A 13,141-nucleotide genomic window follows, 5' to 3' on the forward strand; every position below is an offset into this window, starting at 1 on the left:
ATTTGAGTGGATTTCATAGAAAAAGATTTTTGCCTGCAGTGAGATCTTAGTGTGCTGGTTAGAAAGGGTATGGTTATTCTGTTTCTGCATAACTGCAGTGATATAGTCTCCATGCACCTTCTTCAGTTGTTTTCATTATCATCAATAACTGGAGGTCGTCAGTGTCCTAGGCTCTGGAATTTTGTAGTAGTCATGGTAGCAGTGTAGGCTATTAATATTCTCTGTCATGAGAGCTCCTGAGATCTTTCTATTCTCACTTTCCTCACAATGGAGAGACTTAATTGAAGAGATCCCTCGTCTCATTATGTCTTACAGTTTCCAAACAGCAGGATTCCAGCAGATACAGGTGCTTGGACAATGTGGGGCTGACGGTCCTAGGCTCAGAGTCTGACAAACCTATTGTGGCACTTGGGCCTTGGAATGCAGGTTCACCCTCTGTTGCAGGGTTGGTTGGTTGCTCACAGCAACAGGATCTGTGGCTCTGAGAGAACCCCTGGCAGCTTGGGTCCAGGGGGTTCAGTTGTACTGCGATTCCACCCCCAATGGGGAGGGCACAGCCCTGGCCTGACTCTAGGGAGGAAGGGGTACTCTGAAGGTTCAATCCCAGGGTACAGGGTATAACTATAATTTGGAAGCCTGAGCCACTAAGGCTCAGTGGCAACTTGGGTCCTTGGGGATGAGGCACCATGTAGAACCTAGACTCTAGACCCCAGGATGGTGGGTCTTGGCAATAATGCAGACTCTGTGAGGCCGGGTACAGCAGCAGCAAGAAGCAAGAATCCCAGAATGACTGAGCACGACTGTTGTTTGGGCCCTTGGAGGAATGGAGCAGTACAGTGATGACTCAGCTCCCTGGGGAGAGGGGTCTTTTGGTATGTCAGACTCTGGGAGGCTAGTCCAGTTCGAGGGAAGAAGGGTACTAGAGTTGTTTGTCCTGTATGGTGGCTCAGCTACTGCTCTTTTATATCTTAGCACATTTACCATTGGATAGAAAAAACACTGATTTATCTGAGCTTCCACTTATTTCCTTTAAGAGATCCAAGTTATCCTCCTAACCCTGAGTATATTTTCTTCTTAAGACTTTCTCAATATTTCACATCTAGGATCAGAGTTGACTGTAGATTTCCTATGACAATGGCTATTATCACTGATTCCAGTTTGCTCAAATATTAACCTATACCATTCTTACCAATTCTGAGCTGTCCTTAAAGATGAGGAAGGATTTATTTTGAACCAGAATATGTTATTATTTATTAAGCTTCTCAAATATACTTGGATATTTCAATGTTTATATGCTTTTCCTTGAAGAACTCAATTTGTGGGCAGATGGATAACTCAGCAGGAAACTCATAACACTTTTCCTGGCCAACTATGAACAAGTGGTCCAAGATAAGGCCCAGGTAACTTGACTTTCTCCTAACTCATGGAAACTTATCAGTTACCCTCTTCCTTGAGAAATTGGGAAACACCATTTATCTTTTCTTTTTGTGTGTATTAACCTTGGTATCCTATAGCTGATTCTCAGTCTCAAAGTCTTTATTCTTCCTCTAAGGAGACCTGACATATTCCAGTATAAATAGTAGGCCTAGATGCTTGTGATAATGTCTTGGTGGTCCCAAATTGTCACCTCTATTAGATTACCCATCACTGTCTAAGCTAACTCTCTTCCACTTGCCAAATGACCTCTCACTCTATAAAGATGACAAGTCACTTAAGGATTAGAAAATATCTAACAGAGAGTATTTTTGCCACTTTCACTGGGGAGTAGAACAGTTAAGAAAAATACTGTGTGAACATTTATTCCAAACTTCTATTATGTTAGGGCATTTATTCTGTAAACTTTTCTTTTAATTATTTTTCTTGAAGATTTCTCTTAGGAGCAAAATAGATTCTATCAGGTTTTGCTGATTACTGAAAAGTTAATTTTTTAATCCAGTGGCCACATTAAAAAAACCCAGCCCACATTATTTCTCATCAATTGATAAGTACTGTGGTAATGCAAACTATGGACAAAAAGTAAACAAGTAGTAATAGAAATCTGTTATCCTAGTAAAATTATAAGATGTATTTTACTATCAAACAGAAGTTCTTTGTATGTGATTCTCTTTACCTGTTTATTAGATTATTTAGACTAACCTACACCAAATAAAATGAGCAATAAATTTCTTAAAATTCTCTTTGTGAGAAACTTTTTGGATGTCAAGAGAAAGAAAAGCCTAAGCAGTTCTGCCAGGGTAATTCACTGAATGTTGACATAACTATGTCTCACTGGAAGAGAAGTAAAATTTGTGTTTAGGGTAGAATATTGATTATGGTTTATTCACTGAGACCTACCTGTAAAAACAAATTAATTTTAACTTATTATGTTTTGAATCCTGAAATAAAATAAAGAAATTGAGTCAGTTATAATCCTTATGTCTCTGACTAGGTCTTAGCCAGAAATAAGCCAAGAAGAGATTCTACCTTTTTTTCTGATAAAATAACCTGAATGTAGGGCTCTTCCCACAATGAATAGAAGAGGAGGGGCATTATAAAAGGGAGGCATTATAAAAAGAGGGGGTTATAAAAGGGATAATGACAGTCATAATGTAGACTTTTGTGGTATACAGTTTATTTATTTAACTGGGGTCTTGAGACTGATTTCTCATAGAAGAGTGAGTCAAACAATAATGGCACCCAGTGGAGCCACTTCATGGTCCCAAGAAGGTGAGTTGTTATTATTGTTATCACATTTATCATCAGCTTCAATTATACTAGCAGAAATTACCTAAGAAATGAAAGCATCCTGTTTGCAATGAAGTAATAGAAAGGAAAACAAGGAAATAGATGTCCATTGCCATTTATTTTCTTTTGTAGTCCAATTCTAGATAAACCACATTGATGAGATAGGAAATATTTACATAAACTATTTCCTGATTCCTCAAACTTTTTCAGGAGCCATTCTGTAAATTATCTTTTTCTAGGCTTTTATGTTCAGTCTTCCTATAATAACCACTAAGTACCACTGAATACAGACAATTCTTGATGAACTCTTCTAAATCTTAATTTGCTCTCCTACATAAGCTGAGTAAATGGACAATTGAATTACAGTGGTTTTATTTTAAGTGAAGTGAAATTCAAATTTGTAAAAAACTTAAAAATTGATGGAAAAACAAAAACATTAAAATGAAGCAAAGATATTTATATTAATGCAGTTTTATATAATAAATACAATAACAATAAATCAATATGTAGTTTGAAAGCTACAGTAATTAAATTGTAAGCAATTATAGCTATTTAACAGGATGGAGATACAATGTAAACAAAGTACATAAAGGAAAAAGCAGACAAAAAACCAACATCAACAAACCACAAAACATCCACTTATTATTATAGATAATCCATCTATACTAAACAAATAGATGTAATGTAGTTTTGGGGTTACTATTGATCTTTTTTTTTTAAATTGGTAGATACTCATAAAGTTCTTTTTGTGATAGTTTTTCCTTGGAGTTGGGATGAAATAGAGAAACCAGGTTTCAGCTTATGTTTGAGAACTTTTCTTTACAGACAATTTCCCAATTGTTCAAAAGCAAAAACAAGGTCATGCTAATGTTAGGAGTTTAGAGTTTAAGTAAGCTCAAGTATCAAACTTTGTTCTGTTCCATAAGGCCCAAGAGGAAAACGTTCTGAATTATTAAAGTTGTTTTCCTTTATAGTTAGGGCAACAGTACACAGAACTCCCATTTTTCTCTGCCTTATTTTTACGAAGCAAATCAATGAGAATGACTCCTCTCTTCTCTTATCAGCATTCTCCATCATTTTGTTTAGGATCTTTTGAGTTTGAGGGTATGGCAAAAACCAGTTCAGTTTTGATGAACAAAAGTTAGGAGGTATACCCTAAAAGTTAGGAATCTTGACACAGATGGGGGCTGCTGTTGTATTCATTATATACAACCTAATGGAACTACGTTCTGATACCCAGCCACACTTTTTAAATTCTTTCCAGGATGAGAAAAATGGAGAATTGTGCCATTTATCCTCAGCCCAGGAAGAAATATTAATATCATGTTCCAAGTGGAAACAAACACACACCTGTGACATTTTTCTGCTAGAGGTGGAAAGAGTAGGATGGGGTGAGAACTATCTTTTTTTCCCCTTTGGCTCTGTACCCAATTAATGTGTTTTTCATATTTTTTAATGCCTGGGATTAAGAAGTGATTAGTTCAGTCAAGTCAAGTGAAAATGCTTATAGAATTGGAAAAAAAGCTATCAATTATTGGCATTACCCTATAGAAGTCATTTTACAAGAGTCATTGCCAGTATATTACTGTATATATATATACTCTTTGCAAAGGAAACCAAGTGGTAAAGTAAAAAATCTACTGGGCTTAGAGTCATGGAAAATGACTAGTTTCCATAAATTTCCTGTGTGGTAGTAGTCAAATCACTTAGCCTTTTTAGTTATTTGACCAAAAGTGAGGAAGTAAAAACTAATCCAGGTGCTGTATTTGTTAAGCCTGTAAATTTAATAGCTTTGGCAGAGGCTGGTAGTTGCAAACATACCTCCTGTTCCATATAAAATTTAGATGAACTACTGAAAATTATGGTCAAACACAGCTTAATCTCTGAGGTTAATCAGAGTCCAAAGGGAGTAAGTTCAATTTCTATGACAAAACTGAACAAGATCTCAGCAGTTCCCTACTGCCATTGTTCCTCAAGGAGGAGCCCTGTACAATCTGGTAGACATACCTATACTGCTATTATGATGCTGGGCTCATCAGTTCTCTACCTAGGCAGCAGTTCATCTTCATGGGAGATTGAACTGACCTCAAAATACAAGCTCAACTAGCGGAGAACAACATAGAATTCCACCATTGTCCCATCTTAGTGGTCAGTTTTTACTTCAAATACAAGTGACCATAAGAATACTGGATTAAAAGTAATGCTATCATTTCCTGCTTCACATATCCAACATATTAACAAGGCTGAGTATAGCAGTTGGTACTTTGCCATGGGGAAAGGTATTTTCTTTATTAAAAAACCCCTTTACAAGACCTCTGAAATTTACTATTTCTTAACCATAATAGCAATCTCAGACAATGAATTTAAAAACCTAGGTAAAATGGACAAATTCCTAGAAAATAAAAATTATTTAAAATGGCTCAAGAAGAAATAAAACATCTTAATGGTTCTATAACTATTAACCTACAATCAATAGTTTAAAATCTTTCCCCAAATAAAACACCATGACTGGATTATTTCACAGGCAATTGCTATAAAAACTGAAGGAACAAATAATTTTAACCTTACAAATTTCAGAGAATACTAAAAAATGAAGAAGCACTTTATATATTGGTTAAAATATAAGTTTATCTGTATTCAACAGGAACCAAGACAACAATGACTTAAAATATGTAGAGTTTTATTTTCTGTCTCGTATGATAGCCTGGAGACAGCTGGCCAGCACAGGTATAGCAGACTGCTTTTTAAGGTCATCTGTGGGAAATGTAGTGCTCCACAGGTTCAGCATCTCAGGTTCCTTTTGCTGTGTTTCCCCATCATACGTAAAGTGGTGCCTTTGAACACATAATCCAAGAAGGCTCACAACCGCATTCTCATTTCAGTGAATAACTGAGAGGATGGGTTGAAGAAGGGGACCTCTTTTTTTTTGATAGGTTATTGGGGAATTGGTGATGTTTGGTTACATGAGTAAATTCTATTATTATTATTATTATTATTATTATTATTATACTTTAAGTTTTAGGGTACATGTGCACAATGTGCAGGTTTGTTACATATGTATCCATGTGCCATGTTGGTGTGCTGCACCCATTAACTCGTCATTTAGCATTAGGTATATCTCCTAATGCTGTCCCTCCCCCCTCCCCCCACCCCACAACAGTCCCCGGAGTGTGATGTTCCCCTTCCTGTGTCCGTGTGTTCTCACTGTTCAATTCCCACCTATGAGTGAGAACATGCGGTGTTTGGTTTTTTGTCCTTGCGATAGTTTACTGAGAATGATGGTTTCCAGTTTCATCCATGTCCCCGTGAGCAAATTCTTTATTGGTGATTTGTGAGATTTTGGTGCACTCATCACCAAAGCAGTGTATACTGTACCCAATTTGTATTCTTTTATCCCTCACCCTCTTCCCACCCTTTTCCCCTGAGTGCCCAAAGTCCACTGTGTCATTATTATGCCTTTGTGTCCTCATAGCTTAGCTCCCAAATATCCGTGAGAACATACAATGTTTAGTTTTCCATTCCTGAGTTACTTCACTTAGGATAAGAGTTTCCAGTCTCATCCAGGTCACTGCAAATGCCTTTAATTCATTCCTTTTTATGGCTGAGTAGTATTCCATCTATATGATGAGTCTGAGTTTGTTGTGTGTGTATATATATACACATTGCAGTTTCTTTATTCAGTCATTGATGGGTATTTTGGTTGGTTTCACATTTTTACAATTGTGAATTGTGCTGCTGTAAACATGTGTGCAAGTATGTTTTTCATATGACTTCTTTTTCTCTGGGTAGATACTCAGTAGTGGGATTGCTGGATCTAATGGTAGTTCTACTTTTAGCTGTTTAAGGAATCTCCACTGTTTTCCATGGTGGTTGTACTAGTTTACATTGCCACCAGCAGTGTAGAAGTGTTCCCTGTTAACCGCATCCATGCCAAATCTGTTATTCTTTGATTTTTTGATTATGGCCATTATTGAGGGACTAAGGTGGTGTCGCATTGTGGTTTTGATTTGCATTTCCCTGCTCATTAGTGATGTTGAGCATTTTTTCATGTTTCTTGGTCATTGTATATCTTCTTTTGAGAATTGTCTATTGATGTTTGTTTTTCTTGCTAATTTGTTTGAGTTTGTTGTAGATTCTGGATATTAGTCCTTTGATAGATGTATAGATTGTGAAGATATTCTCCCAATCCATGGGTTTTTTGTTTACTCTGATGACTCTTCCTTTTGTCATGTAAAATCTCTTTAGTTTAATTAAGTTCCATCTATTTATCTTTATTTTTATTACATTTACTTTTAGGTTCTTGGTCATGAATCCTTGCCGAAGCCAACATCAGGAAGGGATTTTCCAATGTTATTTTCTGGAATTTTTATAGTTTCAGGTCTTAGATTTAAGTTCTTGATCCATCTTGAGTTGATTTTGGTATAAGGTGAAAGATGACAATCCAGTTTCATTCTCCTCCATGTGGCTTGCCCATTATGCCAGCATCATTTGTTGATGTCCTTTCCCCACTTTATGCTTTTGTTTGCTTTGTCAAAGATCAGTTGGGTGTAAGTATTTGGGCTTATTTCTGCATTTTCTATTCTATTCCATTTGTCTTTGTGCCTATTTTTATACCAATATCATGTTGTTTTGGTGAATATGGCCTTATAGTGTAGTTTGAAATCAGATGATGTGATGCCTCCAGGTTTGTTCTTTTTGCTTAGTCTTGCTTTGGTTATGTGGGCTATTTTGGTTCCATATGAATTTTAGGATTGTTTCTTCTAGTTCTGTAAAGAATGGTGGTGGTATTTTGAATGGGAATTGCATTGAATTTGTAGATTGCTTTTGGCAGTATGATCATTTTCACAGTATTGATTCTACCCATTCATGAGCATGGGATGTGTTTCCATTTGTTTGTGTTGTCTATGATTTCTTTCAGCAGTGTTTTGTAGTTTTCTTTGGTAGAGGTATTTCACCTGTTTGGCTAGGTATATTCCCAGGCTTTTTTTTTTTTTTTTTTTTCAGCTATTGTAAAAGGGGTTGAGTTCTTGATTTGATTCTCTGCTTGGTTGCTGTTTGTTTATAGATGAGGTACTAATTTGTGTACACTAATTTTGTATCCAGAAACTGCTGAATTCTTTTATCAGTTCTAGGAGCTTTCTGGAGGATTCTTTAGGGTTTTCTAGGTAAACGATCATATCATCAGCAAACATTGACAGTTTAACTTCCTCTTTACCAATTTGGATGCCCTTTATTTATTTATCTTGCCTGATTGCTGTGGCTAGGACTTGCAGTACTATGTTGAAGAGGAGTGGTGAGATTGGGCATCCTTGTCTTGTTCCAGTTCTCAGATGAAATGCTTTCAACTTTTTCACATTCAGTATTATATTGGCTGTGGGTTGTTCATAGATTGACTTTATTACATTGAGGTATGTCTCTTTTATGCTGATTTTGCTGAGAGTTTTACTCATAAAGGAATGCTGGATTTTGTTGAATGCTTTTTCCGCATCTACTGAGATGATAATGTGATTTTCATTTTTAATTATATTTATGTGGTTTGTCAAATTTATTGACTTGTGTATGTTAAATAATCCCTGCACCTCTGGTATAAAACCCACTTGGTCACGGTGGATTATCTTTTTGATATGTTTTTGGATTCAGTTAACTAGTATTTTGTTGAGGTTTTTTTCCATCTATGTTCATCAGGGATATTGGTCTGCAGTTTTTTGTTATTGTTGCTATGTCCTTTCCTAGTTTTGGTATTAGGGTGATATTGGCTTCATAGAATAATTTAGCAAAGATTTCCTCTTTCTCTGTCTTGGGGGAATAGTGTCAATGTAGTTGGTACCAATTCTTCTTTCAGTGTCTGGTAGAATTCTGCTGTGAATCCATCTGGTCCTGGACTTCTTTTACTGGTAAAAAATTTTTTATTGCCATTCCAATCTCACTGCTATTTAATGGTCTGTTCAAGGTATCTAATTCTTCCTGATTTAAGCTAGGAGGGCTGTATCTTCCCAGGAATTTATCCATCTCCTCTAGGTTTTCTAGCTTATGAGCATAAAGGTGTTCATGGTAGCCTTGAAAGATCTTTTGTATTTCTGTGGTATTTCATTTCTAATTGAGTTTATTTAAATTTTTTTCTCTTTGTTTCTTCGTTAATCTGCTAATGGTCTATCAATTTTATTTATCTTTTCAAAAAACCAGCTTTTTGTTTAATTTATCTTTTGTATTTTTTTTCAATTTTGTTTATTTCTACTTTGATTTTTATTATTTCCTTTCTTCTGCTGGATTTGGGTTTGCTTTGTTCTTGCTTCTCTAGTTCCTTGAGGTGTGACTTTAGATTGTCTGTGCTCTTTCAGACTTTTTGATGTAAGTCTTTAGGGCTATGAACTTTCCTCTTAGCAGTGCCTTTGCTGTATCCAAGAGGTTTTGGTAGGTTGTGTCACCATTGTTGTTCAGTTTGAAGAATTTTTTAATTTCCACCTTAATTTCATTTTTGTCCTGATGATCATTCAGGGGCAAGTTATTTAATTTTCATGTATTTGTAGGGTTTTGAAGGTTTCTTTTGGAGTTGATTTCCAGTTTTATTCCACTGTGGTTTGAGAGAGTGCTTGATATAATTTCAATTTTCTTAAATTTATTGTGGCTTGTTTTGTGGCCTATCATGTGGTCTATCTGGTAGAAAGTTCCATGGAGTGATGAATAGAATGTATATTCTGTGGTTGTTTGGTAGAATGTTCTTTAAATATCTGTTAAGTCCATTTTTTTTTTCCAGGGTATAGTTTCAATTCATTGTTTTTTTGTTGACTTTCTGTCTTGATGACCTGTGTAGTGGTGTCAGTGGAGTATTGAAGCCCCCCATTATTGTGTTGCTGTCTATCTCATTTCTTAGGTCTGTTAGTAATTGTTTTATACATTTGGAAGCTCCAGTGTTAGGTGCATATATATTTAGGATTGTGATTTTTTTTGTTGTTGGACAAGGCCTTTTATTATTATACAATGACCCTCTTTGTCTTTTTAAACTGCTATTGTTTTAAAGTTACTTTTTGTCTGATATAAGAATAGCTACTCCTGCTTGTTTTTGGTGTCCGTTTGCATGAGATGCCTTTTTTCACCCCTTTACCTTGAGTTTATATGAGTCCTTATGTGTTAGGTGAGTCCCTTGAAGACAGCAGATAGTTGGTTGATGAATTCTTGTTTATTCTGCAATTCTGTATCTTTAAGTAGAGCATTTAGACCATTTACATTCAATGTTAGTATTGAGATATGAAGTATGATTCTACTTATTGTGCTATTTGTTGCCTGTATTCCTTTGGGTTTTTTTAAATTACATTTTTATTATATATGTCTTATGAGAGTTATGCTTTAAAGAGGTTCTGTTTTGATGCATTTCCAGTATTTGTTTTAAAATTTAGAGTTCCTTTTAGCAGTTCTTGTAGTGCTGGCTTGGTAGTCGCAAATTCTCTCAGCATTTGTTTGTCTGAGAAAGACTATATCTTTCCTTAACTTCTGAAGTTTAGTTTCACTGGATACAAAATTCTTGGTTGATAATTGCTTTGTTTGAGGAGGTTGAAGATAAGGCCCAAATCCCTTCTAGCTTGTTAGGGTTTCTGATGAGAAATCTGCTGTTTATCTGATAGAGTTTTTTTTTTTTTTTTTAATATATATGTTACCTGGTGCTTTTGCCTCACAGCAATTAAGATTCTTTCCTTTGTCTTAACTTTAGATAACCTGATGACAATGTGCCCAGGTGATCTTTTTGTGATGAATTTCCCGGGTGTTCTTTGTGCTTCTTGTATTTGGGTATTTGGATGTCTAGGTCTCTAGCAAACCCAGGAACGTTTTCCTTAATTATTCCCCCAAATATATTTTCCAAACTTTCAGATTTCTCTTCTTCCTCAGGAATACCAATTATTCTTAGGTTTGGTCATTTAACATAATCTCAGACTTCCTGGAGGCTTTGTTTATATTTTATGTTTTTCTTTGTCCTTGTTAGATTGGGTTAATTAAAAAACCTTGTCTTTGAGCTCTGTAGATCTTTCTTCTGCTTGTTTGATTCTATTGCTGAGACTTTCCAGAGAATTTTGCATTTCTATAAGTCTGCCCATTGTTTCCTGAAGTTTTTATTGTTTTTTATTTATGCTATCTATTTCATTGAAAATTTATCCTCCCATTTCTTGTATCTTTTTTGTACTTTCTTAAATTGAGCTTCACCTTTCTCTGGTGCCTCCCTGATTAGCATAATAACTAACCTTCTGAATTCTTTTTTAGGTAAATCAGGGATTTCTTCTTGGTTTGGATCCATTGGTGGTGAGCTAGTGTGATTTTAGGGGTGTGTTTAAAAACCTTGTTTTGTCATATTACCAGAGTTGGTTTTCTGGTTCCTTCTCATCTGGGTAGGCTATGTCAGAGGGAAGGTATAGGGCTCAAGGTTGCTTTTCATATTCTTTTGTCCCAGGGGTGTTTCTTTGATGTAGTACTCTCCCGCTTTTCCTAGGGATATGGCTTCCTGAGAGCTGAGCTGTAGTGATTGTTATCTCTCTTCTGGATCTCGCCACCCAGCAAGCCTTCCAGGCTCTGGGCTTGTACTGGGGGTTGTCTGTACAACATTTTGTGATGTGAAACATCTGTGGATCTCTCAGCAGTGGATATCAGCACCTGCTCCAGTGGAAGTGGCAGGGGGGTGAAATGGACTCTGTAAAGTTCCTTAGCTTTGGTTGTTTAATGCAATATTTTTGTGCTGGTTGTCCTCCTGTTGGGAGGTGGTTCTTTCAAGAGAACATCAGTCGTGGTAGCATGGGGAGGAACAGGTGGTGGGCAGAGCCCTAGAACTCCCAAGATTATATACCCTTTGCCTTCAGCTACCAAGGTGGGTAGGGAATGACCATTAGGTGGGGTCAGGGCTAGGCATGTCTGAGCTTAGACTCATCCTTGGGGGATGGGGGTGTGGTTCCCAGGTCAATGGAGTTATTTTCTTAAGAGGATTATGGCCGTCTCTACTGTGTCATGCAGGTTGTCAGGAAAGTGGGGGAAAGCCAGCCATCATAGACGTCACCCAGCTCCCATGCAACCCAAAGGTCTGGTGTCACTCTCACCATGCCCCATCCAATGGCACTGAGTCTGTTTGAGGCAGTGGGTGAGTAGGGCTGAGAACTTGCCCCAGGCTACCCATCTCCCAACTGTGAAAGCAAGTAAGGCTTTCTTGCTCCCCGCCACCCACCCCCATGAAGTCTGCACACCAGATTCATACCCTTCCCCAAGTTCTGGCCAGTAAACATCTCGATCACTTCCAATTGTTACGAAGTTCAGCTAGAGGATTTTTCTTCCTGTGGCCTTTTTCTAGTGCCTCTGGCAGACCTCCCCAAGGACCCCTGTGAGGCAAGGGAGAAATAGCTTGCTAGGATACCCAGCAAGCCCACAGGACTTTTTCCATTGCTTTCTCCACCCATGTATTTTGTTAAGCTTTCTAAATTGACTCAACCCCAGGTAAGGTCAGACCCTTCTCCTGTGATCTAAACCTTTAGTTTCCCCAGTGAGGGTGTGTATTTGTGGGTGGACAATCCCCCTTTCTCACTTCTACAGTTTGCGCACTCACAGTATTGGGTTGTCTACTGAGTCCTGTAGGAGCAATCTGCTTCCTTCAGAGGGTCTCAGGGGACCTCTTTCTAAAAAACCACATCCCTAAAATTGCCTTATATCCCATAAATCAAAGCTTAGTTACATGGTCACACAAATTTGCAAGGGAGGCTGAAAAATACAGTCTTATTTTGGACATCCAGGTGTCTGGAGGCTTTATTATTCAGATGTCTAGGGATTTCTGTTACCTTAGAAGAGAGAGAGAACAAAAACTGTGCCACATGCTCCAACTCATTTTATATAGCTAATATTACCTTGATACCAAATCAAGGTAAAGACACTGAGAAATAAATATGTGTCAAAAATTATTAAAAATTTTACTAAATTGAGTCAAGCCATGTATAAAGGTAATCTATCCTCCTTTTCTCATCATATATATATATATATATATATATATATATATATATATATAGGCAGTGCCTCTTCTTTCATATATATATACATATATATATAGGCAATGCCTCTTCTTTCATATATATACACATATATATGAAATAAAAATACTTCTTTCATATATATAAAATAAAAAAAGGAAGATCATTTTTTTACCCTGATAAAGGGTATCTACAAATGCCAAAATCAAACATGACACTTAACAGTTCAATATTAGAAGTATAATAGAATATTACAATTGAAGTTTTGATCAAGGCATTGTAACACAATAAGTGCTGCATAACAACTGAAGGTAATGGGCAAAAATGAAGAACATAGTTATGTGACGACAGTTAAATCCTGAAGTACATCATACAATTTATTTTATTTGGTTAAATGCTTGGAGAGAAGGAATACCTTCTATTTCATC

At 36.6% G+C, this 13,141-nt stretch overlaps 1 long non-coding RNA gene across 1 annotated transcript in view; it reads left to right on the forward strand.

Moving 5' to 3' along the window:
* The first annotated feature begins 245 nt into the window (after window positions 1–245).
* Window positions 246–13,141, forward strand: part of LOC131381719 (uncharacterized) — an 84,282-nt gene continuing 71,386 nt past the window's right edge. The window contains exons 1-2 of the long non-coding RNA XR_009210612.1: window positions 246–346; window positions 1,309–1,400. This is a non-coding gene — a long non-coding RNA (uncharacterized LOC131381719). The remainder of the gene's footprint in view (window positions 347–1,308; window positions 1,401–13,141) is intronic.

This window comes from Hylobates moloch, unplaced genomic scaffold (genome assembly GCF_009828535.3).
Source record: "Hylobates moloch isolate HMO894 unplaced genomic scaffold, HMol_V3 SCAFFOLD_2, whole genome shotgun sequence".
NCBI classification, from domain to species: domain Eukaryota; kingdom Metazoa; phylum Chordata; class Mammalia; order Primates; family Hylobatidae; genus Hylobates; species Hylobates moloch.